The sequence below is a fragment of the Uloborus diversus genome, chromosome 5 (assembly GCF_026930045.1).
Source record: "Uloborus diversus isolate 005 chromosome 5, Udiv.v.3.1, whole genome shotgun sequence".
Lineage (NCBI taxonomy): Eukaryota > Metazoa > Arthropoda > Arachnida > Araneae > Uloboridae > Uloborus > Uloborus diversus.
This window is the reverse complement of record NC_072735.1, coordinates 121,781,511-121,799,260: the sequence shown is the minus strand read 5'-3', so window position 1 is coordinate 121,799,260 and position 17,750 is coordinate 121,781,511.

The window sequence follows — 17,750 nt, the reverse complement described above, 5'->3', positions numbered from 1 at the left end:
TCTTTTACTCCTTTTCCCCATTTATTATGTTCATCTGTTTTGATAAAATTCTAATGACAATATTAATTAAGAAATAAAAAAAAAATAAAAACATAATCCAACGTCAATCAAAGGAATAAAACAAGCTGATTCTAGTTGTTTTGACAATTGAATCAAACGTATATAAAGACTAGCATTCCCGTACCCGGCATTGCTCGGGTAATGGAATTAACAGGGGTTAACAATGCTTGGTGCACCTAGTTGCGAAAATCCCCTATAATAATTACTTATTACCTATAACTTTTTCTAATCTGGGGAGGATCCCGGGGACCCTGGACTCCTTATATATATATGCCCTTGTCCTTAACCGATCTTTAACTGTTATTAACGATCCTTTTAAAGTATTGATTATCTTTGCAAACAGAGGTCATCCACATTTTATTCAGGACATTGATTTTTATATATTAAGATTACGGGGGGGGGGGGGGTGTGGAGCCCCAGTCAGTTAAAAAAAAATTAGAAACATGTGCATTTGAACCTTTGAATCATGGAATTTTTCAGCAGTACTGTCTATTTTCACACAATTCGACAAGTATACTTCAGCAATCGACATCATCGGCATCGGTTGGCATCGTAAAACCGTTTTCTTGAAAAAAAAAAAAAAGGCTGACACGGGGTTCTCCCCCCGGTACCCGTCTTATGCTTCAATAATATTGTTACGAGTTCGATGCAACTTCAAACTTTCCTTAAATGACGGCACAGTTATTGAGAAAACACAGGAGATTTATTTACACCTATGTACAAGAAATATCGTTAACAACTGCTAAATTAACCATATCAATTAGGCAAATATCAAGTAACACAGTAAAATCAACGGTAACACACGTATTTACATAAAAATACGCAAAAAACATAGCGCAAAGGCTAATACACTTTCTAACGTAACGGCTGAAAACTAGACTCTATAGTTAGAAAGCAAACTGACTAACCCTTTTTATTCTCACGACGCCTGGCTATTCATAAATCTAGAGAAGTTTCGACAAAATTCTACTACTCATATTTCTTTTTATTCATTTACGAATTGGATTCTCACCAGAAAACTAATCATCTTGAAATCTCCTATTACTGGCGAATCATATTATGTATATTTTAATTTCTCAAGTACCATTTTAACCCTATCGTAAATTTCCTTGCACATAACAGAAATTGTTAAGGGAAGACTGGGTAATTGCTTTCCATTGTGAAGAAGGACTCCTTTTAAGCTTTTTGCAGAGCTATCGATAAAATGTCGCCAGTTAGAATATATGCATGGTATTCCAATGTCCTCGAAAGTACCCGTCACGTTACTACAGTAACAGAATCCATCTTCTTTGGTAAAAAAAACACAAAAATAATTCATGACAATCTCTTTGATCAGTTATTTTGACATCATTTTGAATCAAGTCCCACTGTTTTAATCGGAAACCTAGAGTCTGCTTTATTCTTGGGTAGATTTATGTCTCGTACTAACTCATTGAACTCTGTCAAACTGACGAGTGTGATTCTAGTGTTGACGCTATAAAATTTCTAAAAGAATATTCTCTTTTATTTCAAGAGGGGGGAGGGGCCTCGAAAACGAGGTCGTGCCCCTGTTCGAAAATGGCCTAATTACGGTCCTGAGCAGACGATAAATTTGCAAAAAGCAGATTCAAAAAGCAGTTTAGATTTTTTCCTAATGCTAATCAGTTAAAATTCCAAAACATGCTTTTAGACGTAAAACAGACAAAAACAAACTTTAAAAGTTATGGAGGGATATTTTAGTGGTTTTCTATGTATTGTGTCAGAATTCATGTATTGAAACAGAAACACAGAAAAAATAGGTTTTTTATTGTAGCCCTACGTTACTTATACTACGATAAGTAATATTTTTTATATAGACTTATACAAACGAAGGGAAGGATGAAAAAGCATCGTTTTAGTAAAAATGCGAAATAAAAATAGTAGAAAAAAACACTTTGAAACCTACAGAAACAGCAATTCCTTACAATAAACAAGCTTCGGGCTTTTATTTAATGTTTGCAGAGAAAACAGAGAGAAATTCTGAAACCAAAATTAAAAGGCGCCGCCTTCAATGAGACTCTCTAAATATAGCGAAGGAGGCAATTTCGTCGACTTGTACGAGTTCTTGCAGGTCTTATATATGAGCCTGGAACTTTCCGATGAAATAAAGAAAGCAGGAACCGAGGGTTTCTTGTTTGTATATTGTTTTCCGTCTCTACCATTAAGTTGTTCAAGGCTCGGGAGCTGTTTATTCTGTGTTTTTCGGGTCATCCAAGTAGCTTTTGTCGAAAACATAGGAGAGCTACGTGGGTGGTTTTTGTTTTAGATGTAGCTAGTTTTTGCATTGAGAAAGGAGTTGCTATTGAAAATAGAACTCCTTTCACACTAACATTATTTCAGAAATAAATGTTAGTGTGAAAAAAGGCGTTTATGTTTTTTAAGGAAAAAACAACTTAAGGTCATGTTTTCATTCCGATCTTAGCATTGTGGATTAAAAACGACATATTTTCAGCACAAAATTTCTGTAAATTGTTGACCAAAATAATTTCAAAATAATTCTCAAGGAATTCTTTAGTCAGTTAAAATAGAGCTTTTGTATTAAAAATAGCTTTTTTTTTAACACTTGCGTTTGACAAAAAAAGCCATTAAACTACTAGTAAAGAGAAGGTGGGGCAGGGGGCGCGCCAAGCTACAATGGCATTTTTAAGTCACAATTAATTTATGTATCTTATACAATAGTCGATTCAGGCATTTTAATTCGCACTTTTATGTGCAATGTTTTGCAGTTTCTTCTGCCCTAGAATCTTTTGTGTTTTTCAAAATGACATTTTTAAATTCGTACACTCAGCTGACACTGCCAGGTGACATATGTTGCCGTGCTAAGCACAAAAGTCGTATCTTCACTTTTTGTCAAATATGAGTTACCATCACCAGGTGGCTCTTTGTCCCATATTGCATCTAAATACAAAGGTTTATGGCCATTTGTCAATGCTTACGTTCGACGAGCACGACTGGTAGCGACCGGTTGGTTAATCACGTGACAGCAATGTCGTCAGTGGTATTAACCGGTTGTTCACGAACCAATGCTGCATCGAACGCTTTCGGTTGATCACCGGTTACTTGCGCAGACATGACGCAGACGAATAACACGCAGGTGAAAAATACATATACTTGGTCAAAAATGTCACGTGGTTCCATCAACCAATCAACCAGCTAGAGTTGCGGTCGACCGGTAGGTCAACCGCTGAGGCTCATAAAACGACATTGGAAGCAACCAGTTAACCGGTAGCTCTCAAGAACGCTGCGGTTAGCAACCGGCTATTCACCGGTAAGCCGGTGAGGTTCGTCGAACGCAAGCAATAAGAAATATTTTTAAAAATATCTCAAAAAGTGGTGTATCAATCAAATACCCAGAGGCGCGAAACTTTAAACGAAAATTTCTCCTTTTGAACTAAGCTGCAGATACGAATTTTGCGCTTAGCTCGGCAGTTATAGCTTGTAATGGCATCTTTAAGTGTTCTGGATGTGTATGTATATTAGACTTTTTTTTCAAATTAACTCTATTTTCAAAATGACTGACCTAGTGAACAGGGGATTCACTAATTCCCTGTTTTGATTCTCATCATCATTAAACATTTGCGTAGTTCTACGCAAATGATATGAACCAGAGGACTTCAGTTATAAGACGAAGTAAAATCTAAAATTATTCTCAAAAATGCATAATGCAATTAATTTAATAAATATATTCAAATTACTATTTTTGGCATCTCAGCGAACTTACAACTGTTTAATTTCATCATCATGATAATTGCTGAAGGTAACTTGTACTAACATAAATTGACGGGTCATGTTCGTTAATGTAAAAATTCAACAAAACGATGTAACTTACATTTGAGTACTTTATATTTACTGAAGATATAAATGAAAATTGATACTGCAAAGATATGTGTCTCTTAATCCACTGAAGTTCTGCTACAGTCACGACGAAATTAAATTTATTTGCATTTCCTAAACAGATATAAACGACTTTGACTTATTGGATTATCAACGTACTTATGCAGCATCTCATATTTCTAGTTCAGAAACTTCCTTGACGAAGGATAAGAAAAATAAAACCTGAAGTTTCCAATTACTGATGATTTGAACGTTTTCCGCAGGCTATGGATATAATTTTGGCAATAAGTTCCTTCGATGATTTGTACCGAAATTGAAGAGGAAAATTTATCCTTTTTGAATAGATTTACGAAATTTGCCTCTAAGTTGGTATCTTTGAGTTTAATGAAGAACATGGTTGGAGTTGGTACGTTTGAGTTTAAGGTTAATGATCTCTCTGACGTTACGAGAAAATGTTAAATTGGATGAAGATTTGTTGACTGAGAAACGTGACTTAAAAATAAATTTTATAGTTCGAATAATTTATATAACTATTTTTCCGCTCAAATAATCATTGCAAAAGTTATTGTAGCATTTATATTTAAGATAGGTTAAATGTTTCTAACTATTTCAATTAGTTTTCTTATCAAAATAATGAAGGCAATGGCTATGAAAGGAATAACATAATACTTTTTAGGGAGCATTGTTTTATGGTTATGTAAATTGAACAATAACTGAACATTCACGCTCAAATTCATTACTTTATATTTTATAAACATTGTAGAAATGACAAGTATTTTTGTTTGGTTGGCAGGCAACTAATATTAATTCAGAACTAAATAAAAATAGCTGTTTAAGTAACTTTTAAAACCATTACTGTATTAAGGAATATGAAAGTTCGTGGTTATAAATTCTTACATAATGTATTTATTGCGTTTCTCCTGGACTATCTTAAAATTAATGTACCAAGTTGATGATTGATAAATATCCTTCAAATATAAAACCTTTCACTACCCGGAGTAAATGCATTTATCTCCTTTCACTTTAGTATTTAAGCGTAGAACTCAAATGTTGAGAAGAACAACAAAGTTTCAGGTTCATTTTTGTTGTTATTAACCCTTTCAGACGTGGCGTCCGGTATACCGGACATGAACTTTAAACAGCTGCTAACCATTTATTAATTGAAAAAAATTACGTGATTTTTTTCGTAGTTAACTCTTTACAGTCTGCTTATTATTATCTGTGCAACATTTTTTTTTTCATTTTGGGATTGACAGCATAACAAAATAGGGATTAGGAGAATGGGATTAGCTCATTTTCCCAACCACGGATTCTCGTCGCAAAAGCGATGATTGATTTCTAGTTTTTTAAAATATATAATTTTTTGAAAATCATTTCAAATGCTTATATTATGTTTTAATATTGTTTAGAGAATATTTTAAAAAGAAGTTTGTTTGATATTTCATCGTTTTTTATCTAAAATATATATTTTAATAACAAATGTCCGGAATATTGGACCTGTCAAAACTTTGTTAATTGTTTCACCTATAAACTTAAAATTTTGTCTATAAGATACTCTTTACCATAGTACTTTGTCTACCAAATAAAAACATTTTTGGTTGAGCATTTCAAAATTCCGTCTGAAAGGGTTAAAATGCATTAAGACACCTTTTTATTCAGTATATTTCAAAAACCTTGTTAATAGGAGTGAATATCTATTTTGCTTTAATATTTACAAAAGTTAAAAAGAATAATTGCATATGTGTGACTAAAAGTTCAAGAAATATGTCGAAATTGGCAGAAGAGAGTGTTTTTTTCTTTGTTTGTAAACAGTTAAATTTTTAAATCAAATTTATCTGCTATGTTAGTGATTTTATTTAATTTAGCGTTATTAGTGTTTTACAAGGTTTTCTTGGTAATCTTTTTCCGAAATCAGATGACTTCTAATTTTTACTATAGCATTCTCACTTGCAATGCCGCAATTTGATGTTAAATTCTTTATGTACACTTAGTATTTAGGCCATCGGTTGTCAGTATCACCACTAACAGTAACTTTCTTAACCATCGAGTAATGGCCCTACCAGTCATCTCTTATTCCACAATTTAAATATAGGATTAAAGGGAAAGGACATTTTCGAGAACTGTACTAGTATGCCTATGGAGGACTGCCTAAATACCGGTCCTCCGATCACAATTCCGATATACTTACCACCGGAATCCACTAGGCATTATTGTCTTGATAATAACACTGGTGATCAGGCTTACTTAGATTTGTGGTTTTTTTCTAGAGCAAATTTTGCGCCCTGAATCAAAAAAAAAAAAAAAAAAAGGTTTCATTTTAGTCTATTAAATCTAGTTTTTATGCTACACAGGGCTGAAGGACGTTACAAAACAAGAAGGAAAAAAAACTTAGTTATTTCCAGCGGTTATTACTTATGGCTTAAAGGAAGGCACCTAAACTGCTCATCAAAATTAGCTGGAAAGGTAAAATCCATCGATAAATGTTTTAGTAACTTTTTACTAGGGTACTTACTACTTAAAAAAAGGATTTCTTTAACATGTAGAGATTTCTACATGACAAATGAAGCAAGTTGAAATTAGTTACATCGCATTTATAGAGCTGCTGAAGAGGAAAATAAAAGTACACTGAATTTCAAAAAACAACTTTTTCCACAGTGCGATCTTCAAACAATGATGACGCCTGCACACTATTTTGGAAACACGCGGAACTTTTAGAATCTTTTATACAGTGTGTTAAAGAAGTCCCAGTACCTTTATTTTTCTTGTTTCTATTGCCATAAATTTGTATGTTATATCAGGTTCATTTTTTTCTTATTAGGTATTGTAATCCTTGGTGTCTTTGCTTGTCATTTGCTCTTTGTTGCCGAGTTGTCAGTTGTTAACAGATGGATGGCGTTAGCTGACAGAGCCTCACGATAGATGGACGATAAATGATGTATGTGTGAATATGAAAGACTACAGACGAGGTAAACAAAGTCACTGATAAGGAATGCGTTTAGAGAGATACCAAGGTGTTAGAATACTTGGTCTCCTTGCTTGTGATTTTATCATTGTTGTCGAGCTGTAAGTTGTTAAAAGATAGCTGAAGTTAGGTGACAGAGCTACACAATATATGGACAATTAGAAGCATGTGTGGTTACATGAAACACCAGAAATGGAGCCAAACATTTCACTGATAAGGGATGTGTTTAGAGAGATATCAGATAATTATCACTGGTATTACCAAGATATTCTTGGTATCCTTGCTTGTTATGTTATCATTGTTTGTCAAGGCATCAGTTGTTAAAAGATGGCTGATGTTAGCTGACAAATCTATATGATAGATGGACAACTTGTGGCGTATGTGGGTATATGAAAGACCACAAACGGGGCAAACAACGTCACTGATAATGATTGAGTTTAGACATCATTTTGACACGGCATCCACTTGTAATATAACAACATACTTACTGGGGTACGGGTACTTCTTGGACACTTTGTATATGTTGCCAAGTCTTCACTCACCTACTGTTTAATTTAAAAACTACCACACGCGTAGTAAGAGAGTTTCTTTCCATTTATTACGTGTTTTATCCTACCTCAGCTGACCCTAAATATAATTATTAATTTAAAAAAAAACTTATTTTAGATGCTGAAAACGTTGTTTTTAGATAACTATATACGTATGAGGCAAAGAGAAGCAAAGGGATGTAAGTGGACATTTTCAGGTTTTGAGTAAAACGCGTTTAAACATAAGGTTCTACGTAGGATATCATAGAAGAGTTTTTTGAAATCATCTGTATAAAAGAACCTACCAGGGCTACTAGGACTACCTCGGGCCCAATGACAGAGGAGATATTCATCTACCATTTGTGCTGGTTATTTGCAAATTTTTAATTTTCCCACTTACACCCTTTTGCTTCTTATTGCCGCATATGATACTAGATTTTTCAACTGCTTTGTTAACAAACAGTAAGTTCGTAAATTAAAGGATTTGAAAACCAACTAACAAAAATGAAAATCCTAGTTTGAAGAATAAAGATGCAGTTCAGTATGAGTCAAAAAAATAAGTTAAACTTTATGCAACAGTATTTAATATAGATTTGAAGAAAAAAAATAACGCATGAAAAAGTAGATCCATTAAATTGTTATCAGATAAGTAAATCCTATTTTATTTACACTCCAAGTTTTCTAGCGATGAAAAGGGAAGCATGACCAACTAATAAAAATGAAAATTCTAGTAGTTTAAAAAACAAAGAAGCAGTTCAGTGTAACTCAAAGAGATAAGTTAAACTTCATACAATATTATTTAATGCAGTTTTGATGAAGAAAAAAATAATGCAAGAAAAAATACATGCATTAAATTGTTATCAGAGAAGTAAATCCCATTCCCTTTATACTCCAAGTTTTCTGGCGAATAAAAGTAAAGCATGATTAAGAATTTCAGAAAGTACTAATTATTTGAAGATATATAAATTAATTCAATCAGACACATTAATTTTCGTGAGTATACCAAACATTTTCAGGATTCATGACACGATACTTATTGATTAAAAGATTTCAGATTGAGAAATGTTGCTTCAGAAGAAAGCTCCTAACATTGATTTTTAAGGGAAGCACAAATTCGTTTAAAAAAGTTTTTAATCAATAACATATTACTATTGAATATGTCATTGACTGGATCATTTAAATTGCATGTGTATGAAGCAGCTAATACTATGTTCGTAAGAGGCAACAATCATTTAAAATCTATATTCAGTTTCAGGTCATGAACGAAAAATGTTTCTTTTATAAATACATTTGTAATCGTAGAACTTACAGTCATTCACATACATATTTCCATTTTTACCTATAATACTTCAAGCAAACTGGTGTTCAACATCAGTTTTATTATTTCTCTTCATTTTATTCCTTGCATTAGAAATTTTTCTTCAAGTACCTGACGGCACGAAATTCCGAAAAGCTATTTTCTACTTTTTTTGTCGCTATAAAAATTAATTAACTTGGGGCACGAAATAAATTACTTTTCTTGCAGAACACTGCATCGAAATATATTTAAGTGTTTTTTATAACTTTTTATTTAAAGAAATAAGCAACGTTATTCATTGGAAACTGAATTCTTAAAATTGCTTGTGTTAGTGAACAAGTAACAGTCATGATATAAGAAATAGATTTTGCAGTACTATGAAAAATATATTAATCAAAAATGCAATTTGTATACAGTTGAATCTAAAATATTAAAGTCATAAATGTAAATGAATGAATAAAACAAAATCGCGAAATAAAAAACTAAAAATTACTCTTCTGTACTGGATTAGACGATTGTCTCAAACGAATAATGCTAGGACATATACATACTGATGAATTATGAACTGCTCAAACTCTTTGCTCGGACATGACACTTTTACGCTTGTATATTTACCCTTTATGCTCAAAACTTTAAACTTCAGCTTTTGATATTGATTTTTAAATAGTAGAATCAATTATATGAGTCACTGAAAAAAAAAATATGTAAGGTTACCAGAATTAATGGGTGTAACGTTACACGAATTCTGTAGTGTGTAGCATCATTGCTTTAAAAACTCCAATTGTAGGAGGATACTTGCACCGTGGTTTCTGTATAATCGAAAGCGCATGCGTAAACATCTGAATATACGCAGAGAAGGTGAACTCTTATTAGCGAAAGGAAAACCGTCCTTGGTAGCCGAGTGTTTAAAACTCTTGCTCTACGACCTGTCTGAGATCACTCATACATCACTTAGGTCACTTCCTCTTTTAGTGCAATAAAAATGTCTTGCTTGAGTAATAAAAATTATATATTATTTGTGTATATTGGTTGTTAAAAAGCATGAACTTGGTAAATCGTTTAAGAAATCCGGAACAAAGCTTAATTTTTGCTCTGTAAGCATACAGAAAATTCTGGTGTAACCTTACGCAGAAATGAGGGAGACGTTACGTTATAGTTACATTACCATGGTGTAAGCTTACACAAGCGATGTGTAACTTTACACCAGTTATATCAATTAAGACACTCCGGAGCAGTAGAGGCAGATAAGCTACCACCGTTTTTTTTGGAGTAAAGTTACAAAAAAAGTTTTACAGCATAAGAAAGGGCTTGTATCTCTTTCTAAAAGTTACGTGTAGGAAGATCATACAGTGTCACTGAGGGAAGCAAAAACCACAAGCAATAAGATATTGAAGAACAGTTTCTGCGTTGCCCGGCTTTGCCCGGTCTACCTTGAAAATAAAAATTGTGCCAATTGACGTATATTCGACAATCAGGTTTAAAAAAATAAATTATAAAAACATCATGAATTCCCTTCCAAACAATGACGACAGATATTAAAATACTTTTAAGAAATTAAATCCAGAGAGATGGATTTAAAATATGTAACCATGGAAACACAAAATAAAATAAATTTAAGGAATTAAAATGCGAAAGAAAATGGTTCACAATTTGAATGGAATCGAGATTTCTTAAACTTGATTTAAAAAGACTTGTAACTTTTTTTCCTTTCGAGATAAAAGCTTATTTTTTCGACCATAGATCGAGTTACATCTGGAGTAAAAAAGGTCGCTTTTTCCAATGGCGTCAAAAAGAAAACTGTGGAACAATTCCTTCACTTTTTATTGATTTATTTAATGAAGAAAGTAGTGCCTAAATTTCAGCTAAGCCTAAAAAAATTCGAGCTTAAAACGCAAATAACTCCCGCCGGAATAAAGTTAGAGCATTGAAAGAAATTGCGTAGAACGCGGAAAATTCTACCCTTTCTAATGATATGTAATATTAATATGTGCAAGTAATTTTTCACCCCCATATTTGAGAATTTATGTGAAAATTGGACGTAAATTGGAATAAAAAAGAACTATTCATAGAATTTTATTCGAACTGGTCTGCAAACCTTTTCAGTACTTAAAGGAACAAACTGAAAATTTCAGCGCAATCGGCCGTGTAGTTCTCGAGTTTTGCGAGTTCAAACACACAGACGCTTTTTGGAGACTTCATTTTATACTATGTAGAGATATATGAAGAACATTTTCTAACACTCTTCGAGGAAACTGAAAAACGAAAATAGTGCACAAGAGTGAAAATAAAAGTGACACCTCAGAATATATGAGAAAGGCTTTGTTTTAAAAATCGCAATTGATTTTTTGTTACGACCTTGTTACTATTGTAAATGACTGTCTATTTCGTCAATAAATAGATCTAAACTATCTATTGTTGTCTGATATAGTCTTTTTCTTTGAAAAGGAATACGAGTCTAACAAAATTAACGGACTATACTGCCGTGTGCAGGTAAAAGGCAGTATCTGCAGAAATGAGTTTTCGAGATATTTGAAGAAACGCGTTTCGGATTCAATACTAACAAATGGGAAATGTTGGAGTTGGACGTCATTTTCGAGCCTTTTTTTCAGCGGAAACCAAATAAGCGAGCTTGCACAGTGAAGATAACGTACAATAAATGACAAAAATGCAAAAAAAAAAAAAAAAAATGAAAAATGAAAAATTTGCAGTTACTGCCCTTTACCTGCACACGGCAGTATAGATGAATTAAGGATAAATGTTTTTCGTAAGCCTACATATAATGACTGCTATTAGCCACTTGCATTTTAAGATTTATGAATGGAACACTTCGATCCATCTAGAGTTTATTGTTTTCTATAGTTTTCTCAAAAATTTCACTAAATTTAAGCACTGTAAAAACGATTCAGAAACGTTCCTGGAAAATAATAGGCAGCTGATGTGCCCAATTTCAACCAGTAACATTTCTTACAAAAACCAGGAACGTTTTCCGATACGAGTGAGTAACCTTCCTGAAATGCTGGGAAATATCCCCTGTTAAAGCCAGTCGTGAACCTTCTACAAAAATAAAATAGGTTTAAAGTATTTGATTAGAACCTTCCTGGTTTACCAAGAAAAATCCAGAAGCATTATCGCGACCATGGCCAAAGTTGCGCGAATAATTGCAAGCAAGAACCAACCATATTTCTTGCCTGCAATTCCTGCCTCGCAAGGCTGCAGCTGTCCAATGACTTATTTGCTTCCATTGGAAGTTCAGTCAATCTGGACGGACCGTGATCAAATTGAAGTCGATACACCTTATAAACATGCTCTGTCGTTCTTTAAACTGGTAGCAAAAAATATCTTTCACACCAGTGAAATGTCTGCATTCGTGCATCTTTTAGCAATTCAGGAAACTTTTTGCGAATATACTTGATTTTGCGGGGAAATAGGTGAAAACCTCTGAAATCCCGAAACGTTCCACGCAGATAACCAGTAACGTTTCGGAATTTTTTTACAGTGAGGACCTATTTGTATGTGTTTTGCATTTAATAGTTCTGAATCTTCCTTCATCTGTAAAAATATCCCAAAACTCATTTGACTATATTATTTCGAGAAATTCAAAACAGTAAATCATATCAAATTTTATCAAATCCAATTTGGGCAATCATAGTAATGGTATTCTTAAATATTGGTAGCAGTTTTTGGTTACGCAAAATTTTTTCGTGCAGTATCAACTTTTAAGAAAAATTGTACAGTGGTCTACCTTTTACAATGAACTTCAAGGACTACAGATAATGTTCGTTGTATCGGGAATTCCGTTAAAATGGAATTCGAACAATGTAATGAATTGCAAAAGGACTGAACATTTACTTCGTTGAAACGGATATTTCGTTGCACTTTTAATCGTTACAATGGGACTTTACTGCATTAAAAAAGAATAGAAATTTGTACGTGTTGTGGGTTTGACGGTACGGTCACACTCGCAAAATGTACAAACCGTTATTTTTTATATGCAAAGAAAATTTTTAAGAAAGTTGATACTTTATGATAAATATTATTTCCTTATATTCAAACAAATAAAAATTGAATGGTAAATATAAAATTCAAAGAATAAAGTACAAATATATGCGTATAAATATTACACCCGTCCAAATAGATTGAGTATAGTATTGTGATATACGTATGTGTTATAAATATAAATTTTTGTGTACATTCTTAGCCGTTTTTCCTCTTTCTCCATCCAAATAACAGCGAACACCGGTATTTTTTCTGGTGAGAAAAGTTTGTCAATCCTGAAAAGGGGCTCTAAGCCTGTCGTAAGGATTAATTTGGAAGGACATTTCCTGTTCCAAGTTAATTCCTGGATGCGTCAATTGGTTATCCCAGGACATCTTCAGAAGGCCCGTAAAATTGACTGGAGAACATCTTCGTAGACTACTAAGACATATTTGATATACTGCTTGTGATATGAATTCAAGATGACTTATTTGGAGCCGTCGCTTTTATGTTATTGTGGTATGCGTAATGTAGGACTCTATAATAATAAATGTGAATTTCAGTAATGATTATGAAGTTTAAAAGGATTGTAAAACATTTCCCGAGTTTTTGGGATTTGCATTATATCATACAGGTTGGTTATAAAATAACGTGAGGTGTTCAAAGCCTTCTAGCGAGTAAAGTAGTGGACGAACCATTGCCAAATTTCATGGCACATACCATGGGATTTCGGTTTCTGAAAAAAAAACGAGCTGATGTGTGCATCACATGACTTCCTTTTACACCAATTTAATGTTATTTCTCTATTATTGCAATTTTAATGTGATTCTCTCTCTAACTCTCTAAATATCACCAACAATGGCTACATTAAAACCAGATTTTAAAAAAAATAGCCAAATTTGTCGCCAAGTTGGCGAAAAAATTTGGCAACAAAACGGCTACCAAAAGACTGGCGATATATCGCCAAGTGTCCGCCAAATTGTAACACCACTTGAGTTTGCATCGAAATTAACAATGAATTCCCCCCAAAAAGGGGCAAAAGTCCCCGTTAGAAACACCCGAATGCAACCAAAAAAGGAGGTGCACAACTAAACCTCACTAGGAGTCTACGTACCAAATTTCAACTTTCTAGGACATTACGTTCTTGAGTTATGCGACATACATACGCACATACGTACATACAGACGTCACGAGAAAACTCGTTGTAATTAACTCGGGAAACTTCAAAATGGATATTTCGAGCGTCTATACGTTCTTAGGTACATATGTACGTGTGGTCGGGTCGAAAAAAAAAACTCAGCATTCATTTGGGGGTGAGCAAAATGGAAATTAAGGCCGATTTTTGAGTGAACATTTTTTCGCGAATACAATACTTCCTTTTTTGTAAAAGGAAGTAAAAAAGAGTCACCACTGAGCTGAATATATGTTTTTTTAATCTCATTCTTATAAAATAACAAATCAGGAATGGCTAGGTATATTTGGCAGGAGAACAATTAATTTATAAGAAGCACAAAAAAAAAAAAAAAAAAAAAAAATCGTCGCCAAGTTGGCGAAAAAACTTGGCGACCAAAAGCTTGGCGATACGTCACCAAGTGTTTACCAAATTATAACACCACTTAAGTTTGCATTGATATTAACAATGATTTCCCCCCAAAAAGGTGCAAAAGACCCCCTTAGGAACATCCGAAAGCAACCAAAAGGGGAGGTGCACAACTAGACCCCACTACGAGTCTATGTGCCAAATTTCAACTTTCTAGGACATACCATTTTTGAGTTATGCGAGATACATACGCACATACGCACATACACACATACGCACATACATACATACAGACGTCACGAGAAAAGTCGTTGTAATTACCTCGGTGATGGTCAAAATGGATATTTCGCGTGTCTATACATTCTTAGGCACTTTTCCGCATGTGGTCGAATCGAAAAAAACTCAACATTCATTTGGGGGTGAGCAAAATGGAAATTAAGGGCGATTTTTGAGAGAAAATTTTTTCGCGAATACAATACTTCCTTTTTTGTAAAAGGAAGTAAAAAAGAAACGAAAACTGCCACCAGGGGGAAATTTCGGTGTTGAAAAGGTGTATTACTGTGACTATTGAAGGATTAAATGCTAACTGATAGAATATGCATCAATTTTATTCACAAAATATGATTTTTACCAATAAGTGAGGTTCAATACGACCAACATCGAGATTTTAATGGTATTGCAATACAATGCACAATATTTTCCACACCTCTGGAAGGGGGGGGGGGATTAATTTCGCCTACCTGTAACATTTTTTTAGTTTTGGCAGTTGAGATATGGGGAACATGTCGCAGATACACAACGCCTTTACGAAATTCTCATGGTTAAAAATCACAAGGGGAAAGATTGGGCGACCACGGTTTCCATACCGTAGGAAATGCATGACTAATAAAACTGCTTCCAAAGAAATGTTGCCGCCATACACTCACTACCTAAAGCCCAACATGGGGTGGTGCACCATCTTACATGAATATTATTCAGAAAGAAATCCATGCGGCGCGCCGAAGTTTCTTCCTGACGACTTTTGGTAAAATTCTTCTCATGTTAATTTGAAATTTCTTGTTGGTTTTATTGAACCTCATTTGTAAGCAACAATTATTTGTAGCAAAAAATTGATGTGTGCTTTTAATTGCCATTTAGTTCTTCAGTATTCATTAATAATACACTTTTACTGCGTCAAAATCCCCTGATAGTCACTTTTGGTACTATTTTTAATGAAAAAATCAAAATCCCATTATCTGCTATGTACGCCCACGAAATTTGGCGACGTTTTGTCCAATACTTCACTTACTAGAGGGCTCTGAACACTTCACGTTATTTCATAACCACCCTATATATTGCGCTGGAACTTCAACAATTATTTTTGCTATTTGTAACCCATTAATGATTACGTACCTTGGAGTGAATGATAAAAGTATAAGTAACTACAATTCAGTTTTGAATGGAGGAAAAGGTGTAAACACGGGCACGTTTTGTTTTTCATTAAAAGTTACTTTCAATGCAAAACATTCTAGATGTTTGTCGTAGATTAACAACTACAACAAGTATCCTAAGCGGGAAGGCAAAACAATGATTAATATTAATGGTTTCATTTAAAAAACGACAATTTACAAAAAGTTAAAAAAAACACACACACACACACACACACGTACACACACACAACAGAAAAATGGGGGGTAACATGGGCTCCCTTTAAAAACGTCTCCAAGAATAGTTTAAAAACACAATAAAACTATGCAAATCGGTAGATAATTTCATTATTGCAGGTAAAATATCTTTAGAGAAATAGTTAACATAACTGACTCTTTCAGCTCCGGCATAATCTAAGTGTGCCCACATCTGGCACGTAACACATTTCACATGCACCTCACTACGATAGTCTTCAATGAATCTTTCTATCACGAAAGATGCAAGCTGCATTGCTTGAAAAAAAATGATATTAAAAGAAATTGTGGCATAATTATAGGCAGTATTTAAGTGGGGGACTATATTTCCACCAATTACACCTAAGAAAGATGACCACTATCACTTGTAACGTAAAGCGTGCGTGACTTAAGGTGTGCTTCAAAAACTAGCTTAAGATCTCCACTTTCAGGATATTACTGTGAAATGTTTTTTAGTTAAACATAAGTGCATGAAAAGAAAAGGATTTCACATGCATCTAAAAAGGTTGTTGTCCAGAAAAACAAATTTTCATAATAAATCCCATGGCAATTATTAAATTTGCAATATTATTATATTATATTACCAGCTGGTTTGCCTTCCTACGCCATTCACCTTTCTATGCAAGCAGCCACCTACGGCGGCTGTTTGGTTAACTTGTCATTTACCATTTTAATTCAAGTTTGCCGCCTTTGGCGGCTGTTTAAATAAATTTGGCAACAGTATTAATCAATCCATCTCCATCTTTTTTTGTGCCATTCACATTTTTACGCCAAGATCGACGCCTTCGGCGGCTATGTGCCTTTAGGATCTATCTCTAAAATTTCTTATCCATCTCTATTTGTTTTAATCTCCATTTCCTAATAAAAACAAAGATCACTCAAAAAACAGCTTTTTTATTTAAGTAGAGCAAAAAAAAAAAAAGTTATCTCCAAAATTCCCCGTAGTGTGCCAAAAGTAACAAAGTAAAGTAAGTGACAAAGAAAAAAAATATCGCTGTTTTTAGTGACTTAAATGCGCACAACTATGAAATGTAACGTAATATAGATACAACAAAACGTCCAGCTTGGGGGGGGGGAGAATGAAAAAAGAAATAAATGCAATCCCTAAATAAAACAAAAAAAAAGGAAAGAAAAAAAGCAAGCGCTGCGGAAAACACGTGGTCATCACGTCATAAAATTAGAAGTAAGCTATATAGTTAAAAAAAAAAAGAAAAAAAAGATTAACATTGTTTGCGATTAAGATTCCGTCGTAAATATCGAATCGAAATCCAAGTAGTGACTCAGAGCCATAGAAGGTTGAAGAACGCTTTTTTCGACTGATGCGTGGAAAGACATGATGTGTTCAGCATTAAAAAAATTGTAAAAAAAAAAAAAAACTATTGCGTATTTTTAAGAACTTTTTTCTTTTGAAGAGGGCGAAATGTTTTTACTATTACCAACTTAAATTTTAGAAATGAGGCTTTGATACTTCTCACAGGATGATATTAGAAAAATATAAAACCCAGAAAAAAATGCAAAATAAAGGTTTTTTCAAAAATTTATAAAAAAATACAAAAAATGCTCGATTTTCAAAATTTTTTCGTTCATCATATTTAAAATTAAATTTCCAACCCTATAGTACAAAAAATATTTGTCTGGCGCAATTGGTTCGGGATCTGTGAGGTTAAAAGTACTAAAAAGGGCTAAAAATCACATAAAACATTAAATAACTTTTTTTCTAATTAAAATATCAAAAATCGAAGCCCGAGGTGCACAACTTCAGCAAAAACTACACCTGTACACCAAATTTCATCTTTCTAGGCCTTACCGTTTTCCCGGGATGCGCGCCACACACACACACACAAGCATCTTATTTTATTATATGTATAGATAGACT